General features: G+C 35.9%; 1 long non-coding RNA gene across 1 annotated transcript in view; it reads left to right on the forward strand.

Moving 5' to 3' along the window:
- The window catches only part of LOC110267820, a 14131-nt gene extending 7465 nt beyond the window's left edge, over positions 1-6666 (forward strand). Inside the window, exons 2-3 of the long non-coding RNA XR_002355755.1 lie at positions 4121-4127; positions 6489-6666. This is a non-coding gene — a long non-coding RNA (uncharacterized LOC110267820). The remainder of the gene's footprint in view (positions 1-4120; positions 4128-6488) is intronic.

Genomic DNA, 12516 nt, shown 5'->3' on the forward strand with positions numbered 1-12516 from the left:
ATGACATTTTAGCTAATTCAGACAGACCATCATAGAATATGTCCAGGATGGTCCATTCTGAAAGCATGTCAGAAGGACACTATTTGGTCAGTTCTTTGTATCTCTCCCAAGCTTCATAGAGGGATTCACCTTCTTTCTGTCTAAAGGTCTGAACATCCACTCTAAGCTTACTCAGCTTTTGAAGAGGAAAGAACTTAGCTAAGAAAGCCTTGACCAGCTTATCCCAAGAGTTCAGGCTATCTTTAGGTTGAGAATCTAACCATATTCTAGCTCTATCTCTCACAGCAAAAGGGAAAAGCATGAGCCTGTAGACTTTGGGATCTACTCCATTAGTCTTAACAGTATCACATATCTGCAAGAATTCAGTTAAGAACTGAAAAGGATCTTCAGATGGAAGTCCATGAAACTTGCAATTCTGCTGTATCAGAGAAACTAATTGAGGTTTAAGCTCAAAATTGTTTGCTCCAATGGCAGGAATGGAGATGCTTCTTCCATGTAAATTGGAATTAGGTGCAGTAAAGTCACCAAGCATCCTCCTTGCATTATTATTATTTTCGGCTGCCATCTCCTCTTCTTGTTCGAAAATTTCTGAAAGGTGCTTGCTGGATTGTTGTAATTTAGCTTCTCTTAGTTTCCTCTTCAGAGTCCTTTCAGGTTCTGGATCTGCTTCAACAAGAATGTTCTTGCCCTTGCTCCTGCTCATATGAAAAAGAGGGACAGAAAAATAATAATAGGGATCCTTTTTACCACAGGTATAGAGGTTCCCCTGTGTGAGTAGAAGAAGAAAAGAGTTATTTTTGAAGAGAGAGAAGGAGAATTTTCGAAAATTATTTTTGAAAAAGAGTTAGTGATTTTCGAAAATAGTTTTTGAAAAAGGTTAGTAATTTTTCGAAAATTAAAATAAAAAATGAAAATAATTAGTCAATTAAAAAAGAAATTTTGAAAAAGAGGGAAGATATTTTCGAAAATTAGAGAGAGAGAGAGTTAGTTAGGTAGTTTTGAAAAAGATAAGAAACAAACAAAAAGTTAGTTAGTTAGTTGAAACAAATTTTGAAAATCAATTTTGAAAAGATAAGAAGATAAGAAGTTAGAAAAGATATTTTAAAATCAAATTTTTGAAAAAGATATGATTTTGAAAAAGATAAGATAAAAAGATATTTTTGAAAAGATATGATTGAAATTAGTTTTGAAAAAGATTTGATTTTTAAAATCACAATTAATGACTTGATTCACAAGAAATCACAAAATATGATTCTAGAGCTTAAAGTTTGAATCTTTCTTAGCAAGCAAGTAGCAAACTTGAAATTTTTGAATCAAAACATTAATTGATGATGATATTTTCGAAAATTATGAGATGAAGATAAGAAAAAGATTTTTGAAAAATATTTTTAAAATTTTCGAAAATAACTAAGAAAAATGAAAAAGATTTGATTTTTGAAAAAGATTTTGAAAAAGATAAGATTTTTAAATTGAAAATTTGATTTGACTCATAAAAACAACTAGATTTTAAAATTTTTTGAAAAAGTCAAATCTAATTTTCGAAATTTTAAGAGAGAAAAAGGGGAAGATACTTTTTTTGATTTTTGAATTTTTAATGATAAGAGAGAAAAACATGAAAATGATGCAATGCATGAAAATTTTGGATCAAAACAATGAATGCATGCAAGAATGCTATGAATGTCAAGATGAACACCAAGAACACTATGAAGATCATGATGAACATCAAGAACACATTTTTGAAAATTTTTATATGCAAAGAAAACATGCACGACACCAAACTTAGAAATTTTTCATGTATAGACACTATGAATGCAAGAATGTATATGAAAAACAAGAAAAGACACAAAACATGAAAACATCAAGATCAAACAAGAAGACTTACCAAGAACAACTTGAAGATCATGAAGAACACTATGAATGCATGAATTTTTCGAAAAATGCAAGATGAATATGCAATTGACACCAAACTTTCAACTTGACTCAAAGACTCAAACAAGAAACATGAAATATTTTTTATTTTTATGATTTTTTTTTTGGATTTTTCGAAAATTAATGTGAAAGAGAAAAATAAGGATTTCAAAATTTTTAATATGAATTCCAGGAATCTTGTGCTCTTTAGTCTAAAGCTCCAATCTGAGGGTTAGGCATGGCTTAATAGCCAGCCAAGCTTTAGTATACTATTACATGCATTGAAGTGATTAGTTGAATCCTCAGTCCAAAGGAATTTGGACATGGCTTCACAGCCAGCCAGGATTCAACAAATCATCATGAAACACTAGAATTCATTTTTAAAAATTCTGAAGAAAAATATATTTTTGAAAAGATTTATTTTTTTTTAAATTAAAACAAAAAGAAAATTACCTAATCTGAGCAACAAGATGAACCGTCAGTTGTCCTATGTAATTCATTGGTTAGAATTTCAGATAAGCGTATAGAGATGCATTCGTTCCTCTGAACCTCTGCTTTCCTGCTATCTTCATCCAATCAATCCTACTCCTTTCCATGGCTACTTTTTATCCTCTCTGCATGGCTAATCGTCTGGAGGCATCACCCTTGTCAATGGCTGCATCCCATCCTCTTGTGAAAATGGTCCAAATGCTCTGTCACAGCACGGCTAATCATCTGAGGTTCTCGATCATACTAGAATAGGATTCACCCTCCTTTTGCGTCTGTCACTACGCCCAGCACTCGCGAGTTTGAAGTTCGTCACAGTCATTCAATCCCAGAGTCCTACTCGAAATACCACAGACAAGGTTTAGACTTTCCGGACTCTCATGAATGCTGCCATCAATCTAGCTTATACCACGAAGATTCTGATTAAGAGATCCAAGAGATACTCATTCAATCTAAGGTAGAACGGAAGTGGTTGTCAAGCACGCGTTCATAGGGAATGATGATGATTGTCACGTTCATCACATTCATGTTGAAGTGCGAATGAAGATCTTAGAAGTGGAATAAGTTGAATTGAATAGAAAACAGTAGTAGTTTGCATTAATTCATGAGGAACAGCAGAGCTCCACACCTTAATCTATGGAGTGTAGAAACTCTACCGTTAAAAATACATAAGTAAAAGGTTCAGGCATGGCCGAATGGCCAGCCCCCATGATCTAAGAACCAGACGTCCCAAGATGTCTAATACAATAGTAAAAAGTCCTATTTATAATAAACTAGCTACTAAGGTTTACAGAAGTAAGTAATTGATGCATAAATCCACTTCCGGGGCCCACTTGGTGTGTGCTTGGGCTGAGCTTGAATGTTACACGTGCAGAGGCTCTTTCTGGAGTTGAACGCCAGGTTGTAACGTATTTCTGGCGTTCAACTCTGGTTTGTGACGTGTTTCTGGCGTTTAACTCCAGACAGAAGCGTAGAACTGGCGTTCAATGCCCTTTTACGTCATTTAAACTCGGCCAAAGTATGGAATATTATATAGTGCTGGAAAGCCCTGGATGTCTACTTTCCAACGCAATTGGAAGCGCGCCATTTTGAGTTCTGTAGCTCCAGAAAATCCACTTTGAGTGCAGGGAGGTCAGAATCCAACAGCATCAGCAGTCCTTCTTCAACCTCTGAATCTGATTTTTGCTCAAGTCCCTCAATTTCAGCCAGAAAGTACCTGAAATCACAGAAAAACACACAAACTCATAGTAAAGTCCAGAAATGTGAATTTAACATAAAAACTAATGAAAATATCCCTAAAAGTAACTAGATTCTACTGAAAACATACTAAAAACAATGCCAAAAAGCGTATAAATTATCCGCTCATCAAAAACCTTGGGTCGTTCTCCCTAGGAATTGTAATAAAGTGTCTTATTATTGGTTATGAGGTATGTTTTGGGGTTTTTGAGATAAGAGGTATGAAATGTAAATGGCAATGAAAATAAACTAATAGCTAAAAAGGTCTTGGCAAGGTTTGGTGGTCAAGGATCCCTATCCTAATCACTAACCACAACATGAGAATTGGCAAGGATCAACCCCATTAAGTCATCCTCTAACTAGTAAAGGAAAGTCAAATGAGCTATGTCAATCCAAGTCCATAAGTCCTAGTTCTCCACCAATTCAATTAGTGAGATCTAGAGTTAATGGCTCCGAATTGTCAATCACTTGGACATTAGTAACTCAAGAGTTCCTAAGTTACCTTCCCAAGCCAAGAGCACTAAAATCTACTCTAAGATCCAACCAAGCATTTTATCAAACACTTGGAAGGCATAAAAGAAAAGCATAGTAAAATTGCAAGGAAAGTAAATCTACACTACTCAATTACAAAGAATTAACAACAACAATTAAAAGAAACACAATTATTATGAATTACCTCAACTTGAATTGAAAGAAAAGAGAAGGAACAAGAGTAGATCTACAACAAAATATAAAAGCAACATAAAAGAAATTACAACAAAAGAATAGAAGAACAAGATGTAACAACAAAGAATTGAGAAGAAGAAATAGAAGAAAGCATGAATCTAAATCTAGATCTAAGAACTAAACCTAATCCTAATCCTAGAGAGAAGGGAGAGCTTCTCTCTCTAAAACTAAACTAAACTAGCCTAATGTGTGTAAATGATGCTAGGTTCCCCTTTCCCTTCAATCCTTGGTCCTTTAAATGCATATTGGCGCCAAAGTTGGTTGTAAATTGGGCCCCACAGCTCTCAGAAAACGCTGGGCACGTTTTCTATTAAAAAATCATGTGCGCCCACCAGCGCGTACGCGTACAGTGTGCATTCGCGTCCCTGAAGATTTCACGATCCACGCGTGCGCGTGGATGATGTTTCTCAAATCTTTGGCTTTTTCCATGTGTTCTCCATTTTGCATGCTTTTCTCTTCACTCCTTTGATCCATTCCTAGCTTTTTTAACCTGAAATCACTTAACAAATAAATCAAGGCATCTAGTGGAATCAAAGGTGAATTGAATTTAGCTAATTAAGGACCTAGAAAATATGTTTTCATATCTAAGCACAAATAAGGAGACAACCATGAAACCATGCTATTTCATTGAATAAATGTGGGTAAAAGGTCATAAAATCTCCTAAATTAGGCACAAGATAAACCCTACAAATGGGGTTTATCAACCTCTCCACACTTAAACCAAGCATGTCCTCATGCTTAAACCAAGAATGAAGTAAGAGGTATGACATTTATTCAATGGAACTAAACTAAATGCAACTATCTAAGCTATATGCAACTACCTCCATGAATGCAATTGCTTGGTCAAAATAAATCAATTCCCAAGAGAACATATGCGCACAAGGGCTAAGGACTAGCAAGTCTAATCCACAATTGAATTGAGTTATTAAATATTTTTACAAACTTGCAAGAAAAGAGATGATAATAGGTGAAAACATGTAATTGAGCAATCGAACCCTCACCGGATGTGTTTGCACTCTATTCGCTCAAGTGTTTAGGGTTGATTCACTCAATTCTCCCCTAATCATGCTTTCCAAGATTTGTTTTTCTTCTAACAATCAACATTTATTTCATGCATGCATACATATATCATGAGGTCTTTTCTTTAGGTTGTAATGGGGCTAGGGTCAAGGTAGGATGCATATTTGGTCAAGTGAGCTTGAAATTTGAATCTTTGATCAACTTAAACTTCCCACCTAACCTAGGACATCCTATACAATTAAGTTCTAACCTAGCTACCCATCTTTCACTTTCTCTTCTCATACTCATGCATTTTCTTTTTATTTCACAACACATATGCATTGATTTTATCGAACTTTACTTTTGGGCATTTTGTCCCCTTTTTATTTCTTTTATTTTTTTTCTTTCTCTTTTTTTTTTCTTCTTTTTCATATTTTTTTCTTTTCTCATTTTTTTTCTTTCTTTCAAACTATATACAAGAACATCAATGCATAAGGTCTTACATTCATTACATATGAGCATGTACCTAATTCCCAATATTTTCAATAGAAATACAATACACACCTTTTACACAACCAACGTCCCAAGTTTTCTCACACTTGAATGATACTCACTCACTAGCCTAAGCTAATCAAAGATCCAAATTAAGGACATTTATTGTTTTTCGCTTTAAGGCTTGTAATATGCTAAAATTAGAGAATAAGTGGGTTAATCGTAGGCTCAAAGTTGGCTAACAATGGAAGATAGAAGGTAAGGCTATTTGGGTAAGTGAGCTAATAAAATGATGGCCTCAATCATATAAATGCATGAATACACAAAATAATGGAAATAAAGAATCAAACAAATCAAAGATCACAATCATAGAAAGAGAATAATTGCACACAAGAAGGAAAAATAAGTGGTTATAAGATGTAACCACATCATTAGGCTCAAATCTCACAAGCTTGTGTTCTTAGCTCAAAACATGTTCCACAATATATATAATTCAAGCAAGTTCAATGAAAAATTTTCACTCAAATCAATTGGTGCCCTATAGATAGAATTCTTGAAAAATCTCATTATTTTGACTAAACTTATTGTGTATATATATGCGAAATAAGAAAATGCAAGTAAAAATCCTAAAAACCTAAAAGTATGAAATGCAAAAGTGTTGGGATTAGAAATTTGCCACCCAAAATCGTTGATTGGTCGGACAACCTCCCCACACTTAAAAGTTTGCACCGTCCTCGGTGCACTCAAAGATGAGCAAGGGGGTACGGCGACTCTCTGGGTTGCCACCTTCAGCTGGTAGATCAACCGGTTGCTGCGTGTTCTTTCTTCTGCTTCCATTTTTGCTTGTGGTGCATCGATCATGAAAAACAAGAATACAACACCATAAGGTAGGATAATACAAAAGCAAGGAAGCATACATTGTTGGAATGAGGTACTAATCACTAGAATTGAGTGAGTGAATTAGTGTGACATTAATGACAAATAAGTGTGTGAATTCTAAATTATGCGGTTTAGAACACACATTAGCATAAAAAGAGATGTCACAAAAGAAGCATGCACTTCACTTATCCTAATGTGCTTGAGATGCCTTAAGTAAGCTTGTAAGGTAAAACAAGCATTAAAGAGGCATGAAAGCATTCAAGCCATAACATATGGACGCATATGATCATGAAATACAATGCATTAAGATAAATGCACAACATCATCTAATGTCAAGAGATTGCTGATAAACTCATATTTTATGATATATTTTGTGCTTAGTTTGAGTGATTTATTCAATCCTTCACCCACTTATTCATATTAATTGCATGGTTTTACTTCTCCTTCCTTATTATGTGATGTATGTGAAAAGCATGTTTTTTATGCTTTAAAATTAATTATTTTAATTACTTTTATTTCTATTCGATGCCGTGATTAGTGTGTTGAGTAGTTTCAGATCTTCTAAGGCAGGAATGACTTAAAGGATGAAAAGAAAACATATAAAAATGGAAGGAAAGTGCAAAATGGAGTTCTGAAGAAACTGGCATCCACGCGATTGCATGGACGATGCGATCGCGTGCCAAGCGCGAATCAACAGCGACGCGGCCGCATGACTGACGCGACCGCGCGCCTTAAGCAGAACGAATATGACACAGTCGCATGACTGACGCGATCGCGTGACAAGAAAAGCTCTGAATGACGCGACCGCGTGACCCACGGGGACGCATGACAGAGGCCACGCAACAGAAATTACAGAAAATGCTCATAGCGAATTCTGAAGCCCTTTTTGGCCCAAATCCAAGTCCAGAAGGCATAGACCAGAGGTTATGAAGTGAGGGAATGCATCCATTCAGAGAGAGCTCACCAATTTAGTTACTTTCCATGATTTAGATCTAGTTTTGAGAGAGGTTCTCTCCTCTCTCTCTCTCTTAGGATTTATGACTTCTCTTAGTTTTAGGAGTGACTCTTAATCCCAGGTTCTTTATTTTTATTTATTTTTCCAATTTAGTTTATGAACTCTTCATGTTAGATTATAATTTCCCTTATTAATGTTAATTGAGGTATTTCAATTCACGATTGCTTTCTTTAATTTATGTTATTGTTGCTTTACATCTGAAGGCATTTTTATTCCAGCAAATTTACTTTTTCTTCTTTTGGTCTTGGTCAAGAAAGCAGTAACTCAGGAGTTATCTTATCTCAACATAATTGATAACTGTTATCTTTGCTAATTGAACTGAGCTTCAATAATCCTACCTTTTTCTTAGGAAATAAATAGGATTCGAAGATCAAACTAATTAGTCCCTTGACTTTCCTTTACTTTAGTAAGGGTTGACTAAGTGGAATTAAGATTCAACTTTCATTGTTGTTGATAAGAATAACTAAGCCTGGACTTCCAATTTCTCATACCTTGCCAAAAGTTTGCTTTACAGCATTTATTTATTTTAGTTGCTATTTAAATCATTTGTCATATTTGTTCCTCATTCTTAAAACCCCGAATTTACAATCTTCATAACCAATAATAAGAACATACTTCCCTGCAGTTTCTTGAGAAGACGACCCGAGGTTTAAATACTCGGTTATCAATTTTAAGGGGTTTGTTACTTGTGACAACCAAAACGTTTGTACGAAGGGATTTTTGTTGGTTTAGAGACTATATCTACAACGCGACTATTTTTATGAAATTCTTTACTAGCAAAAATCTTAACGTCAATTGCCTAATCAAAGAATAGGGTTCAAATCACATAGTGGCCAAATCATGCAATTCAAGAAGAGTTACAAGCTCGAAAGCAATTCTCATCACTTGGTATTCTTAAAAGGTAAGCATGAAAAACTCAAAATCAAGTAGCAAAATATAACCTCAACAATAGAATCCAACAAAAATTATAAACATAATGATGTTAAGATAACATCCCTTTTTAATACTCAGCAGCAATTAATGGTAAACAAAAATTAACAATCCAACACTTACAATGAAAAAGAGAAAAAGAAATGAAAATTAAACTAACTAACTAATCAACTAACTAACTAACTAATTAACTAACTAAAATAAATGGTTATCAATGGTGTTTGGGAGTATTGGATGAGGGGTAGAAGAAGGGAAGAAGAAAGGAGAAGGAAAGAAATGGAAAGATGATAAGAAAAGAAATGGAGTGAAGGAATGGCACGCGCGCGCGGATGATGGTGCAATGGACACGACGCGTATGCGTACATGGCGTGTGCGCGCGGATGGCTTATTTCGAGAGTGACGTGTACGCGTCATGTGCGCGTCCGCGCGAATTGGTTTGTGCGAAAGGCACAATGTTAGCGCAGCGTTCGCACAACTCTCGGGTTTTTGGCTTGGGGGTGGAATTTCTCAATCCACGCTTACGCGTACATGGCGCATGCGCGCAGATAGGCAAAAATGCTTGATGCACGCGTACGCGCGTAGTGCACGTACGCGTGGATGGTGCTCTGTTTTTTTTTTTCAAAAATTTTTTTTCTATGTTTTTGCACCAATCCAAGCATTCCAAACCTCCAAACAGCTACCAAAACACCATAAAACCTTATTTAACATACTAAACTATCAATTATACTCAACAAATCAACCAAAAACATGAATTTAAACTAATTACCAATATGTACAAAAAGGAGAAAATGAAAAGAAGTTACCATGGTGGGGTGTCTCCCACCTAGCACTTTTGTTTATTGTCCTTAAGTTGGACTTATGGGGAGCTCCTCTCAAGGTGGCTTGTGCTTGAAGCTATCTTGGAACACCCACCAATGCTTGGTTTTCTATTGTGCCCCAAGATTCCTTATTTGTTGCACCAAGTGTTGATGGAGTTCTTCACAAGCTTGGGGCTCCCAAAATTGATTCTCCTTGTGCGATCCGGGATCCCACACTTTATTTTGACACCCATCTTGAAGTTGATCATTATTAGTCCATCCGGGTGGCATGACTTTAGAATTCTCATTTATGCGACCAAACATCCTCCTAGACCCAAGCAATCTAGCTCTATACCAACCCTTACAATGCCAACCACTAACCATCTCCCTCTTGCTCTTAAAGCCACATATGTTTCTAAGTTGATCATCCGTCTTAAGCAAACCATATTCAAGGAGAATAATAAAGCTTAAGTAATATGAATTTACCCACTTGAATGAAAGGATGGATGGTGATGGCTTGGGGAGAGGTATCTCCAATGTCCTTGCAAGCTCTACTCCCTTATATTCTTCCTTGGTTGCCTCCACCTCTTCATAAACTTCTTCACTTTCAATTCTTTGTTCATCAATTTCATTTAACTCTTTTCCATCACTTAAATCATAAATGGGAGGTTGAGAGAAATCTACCTCCACATTGCTTTCTATCTCATTGGGAAAGGGTTCTTCACTTGCAAAGGATTCACCACCAAGAAGGTTGGATGCATGATCTTCATCTCCAAGGGAACTTAATTTTTGCTCCATTCCTTCCAAGTCTTCATTCAACAATTGTCTTGGAGGTTGTGCATTCTCCTCATCAACATCAAATTCAACCTTCTTGGAGAGGCTCTCTTCAACTCTAGGTTCCCAAGGAGGTTCCGCATCTCCTAAGTCTTCAACCACTTCTTCCTCTTCTTCAATGATCATAGGCTCCTCCAATTGCTCTAATACAAAATAACATTCCTCATTTTCCACCGGAGTTTCTAATCTCTCCTTCATGCTATGCTTTTCAATTAATTCTCCACATACAACTATGGGAGTACTTTGAGTGCTCAAGCATTGGGAGGCTAAAGTGCTTACTACCTTGGTCAAGGTAGCCAAAAAGTCTAGTGTCTCCCTTTGCATTTCTCCTTGTCCTTGAAGTATGAGGCTAAGGATTTCATCCATTGAGGATTGGAGTGGATAAGAGGGTTCATTGTCTTGGAGGAAGAATTCATAATAGGAAGGTGGTTCTTCTTGGTAAAGGTATGGTGGTGTGTATTGAGGTGGTTCTTGGGAGTATGGATATCGGAATGGTGGTTCCATGTATGGTTCATGTGGTTTAAAAGGTGGTTGGTATGGTGGATATGGGTTAGGGTCATGTAGAGGTGTTTGGTGAAAAGAGGCTTGTGAGAATGGTTGAGGTTCATGTTGAGGATATGGCTCATAGGCATATGGTGGTGGTTCTTGAAAGTCACAAGGAGATTCACCATAGCCATTGGATTGATATGCATCATAAAATGACTCTTGTTCATAGTGTATTGGTGGAGGTTGTTGCCATGAACATTGATCATATGCATATGGTTCCTGGTGCGGTATTTATAACCCACAAACTAACGAGCAAGTGCACCGGGTCGTACCAAGTAATACCTTACGTGAGTAAGGGTCGATCCCACGAGAATTGATGGATTAAGTAACAATAGTGTTTGATAGGATTAGTTAGACAAAAAGAAAAGAGTGTTTAAATATTCAAAGAGCATTAAACAGAAGACAGGGAAATGATTAATTTGGGAATAAAATATGGAGAAACAGTTAAGGCTTCAGAGTTGTCTATTTTTCCGAATTAACTTTTCTTACTAACTATTTTAATCATGTAGAATTTAATTTCATGGCAAACTATTTGTGACTAGACCCTAATTCCTTAGACCTTCCTAGTCCCTTCTAAAATTCATCAACTGCCAATTCCTTGGTCAATTAATTCCAATTAGATGGTGATGATCAAATTCCAGTTTATATGCCACAAGAATTCTAATTATCCAAAAATAAAGGGATTATATGTCACGTATCCCGTTAAATACAAACAATTAGAAATTCAGGATAATATGTTTTCAAGCTATTGTTCAAGTAAAGAGCTTTTCCAAGTTATACAAGAACTCAATTAGAACATGGGTCATACTTCCGTTCCACCCAAATTCATAAAATAAAGAACGAAAACAATTATTGAAATATAAATCAAAATATGAATTAAAATAGAAAAATAATATTACCAATCCATACAATAGACAGAGCTTCTAACCTTAACAATGGAGGATTAGTTGCTCATGGTTCAGAGTAGAAAATAAGGATTGTAAATTGTAAATGGGAATAATGTTGTGTTGGAATCACCCTGTTGGAATCTCTTTTATAACTAATCCTAATAATTTAAAATCTAATATCTAAAACTAAAAATTATAATAATATCTTTTCCTAATTTAAGATTTGAATTTAAATTTGAATTTAAATCAAATTAATTAAATAATCAAGTCTTCAATTGATGGGTGGGAACCACTTGTTTTGTCAATTCTGCAACTTCTAATCTGTATTTTTTGGGCTGGAAACTGGATCAAAACAGCCCAAAAATCGCCCCCAGTGTTTTTCTGCGCTTTTCTGCACGTGGCGCATGTCACGCGTACGCGTCAGTCACGCGTACGCGTCGATGGTCTTTTCTGTGAGTCACACAGATGCGTTGGTCATGCGCACGCGTCGCTGAGCAAATCTACAAATCACGCGTACGCGTCAGTCATGCACACGCGTCGCCATGGATACTTCTAAATTCACGCGTACGCGTCGCTCCTTGCTGCCATCTCCTTTGATTCTTGTGCTGCAGAAACTCCATCAAATTTCGCCGAATGCTACCTAAAATAAACAAAATTGCAAAAGACTCAAAGTAGCATCCATATTCGCTAAAAGATAATTAATTCTTTATTAAACTCAATAAATTACATGCAAATTCACTAGGAAAAGATAGGAAAGATGCTCACGCATCACAACACCAAA

Source organism: Arachis ipaensis, chromosome B02, assembly GCF_000816755.2.
Source record: "Arachis ipaensis cultivar K30076 chromosome B02, Araip1.1, whole genome shotgun sequence".
NCBI lineage: Eukaryota > Viridiplantae > Streptophyta > Magnoliopsida > Fabales > Fabaceae > Arachis > Arachis ipaensis.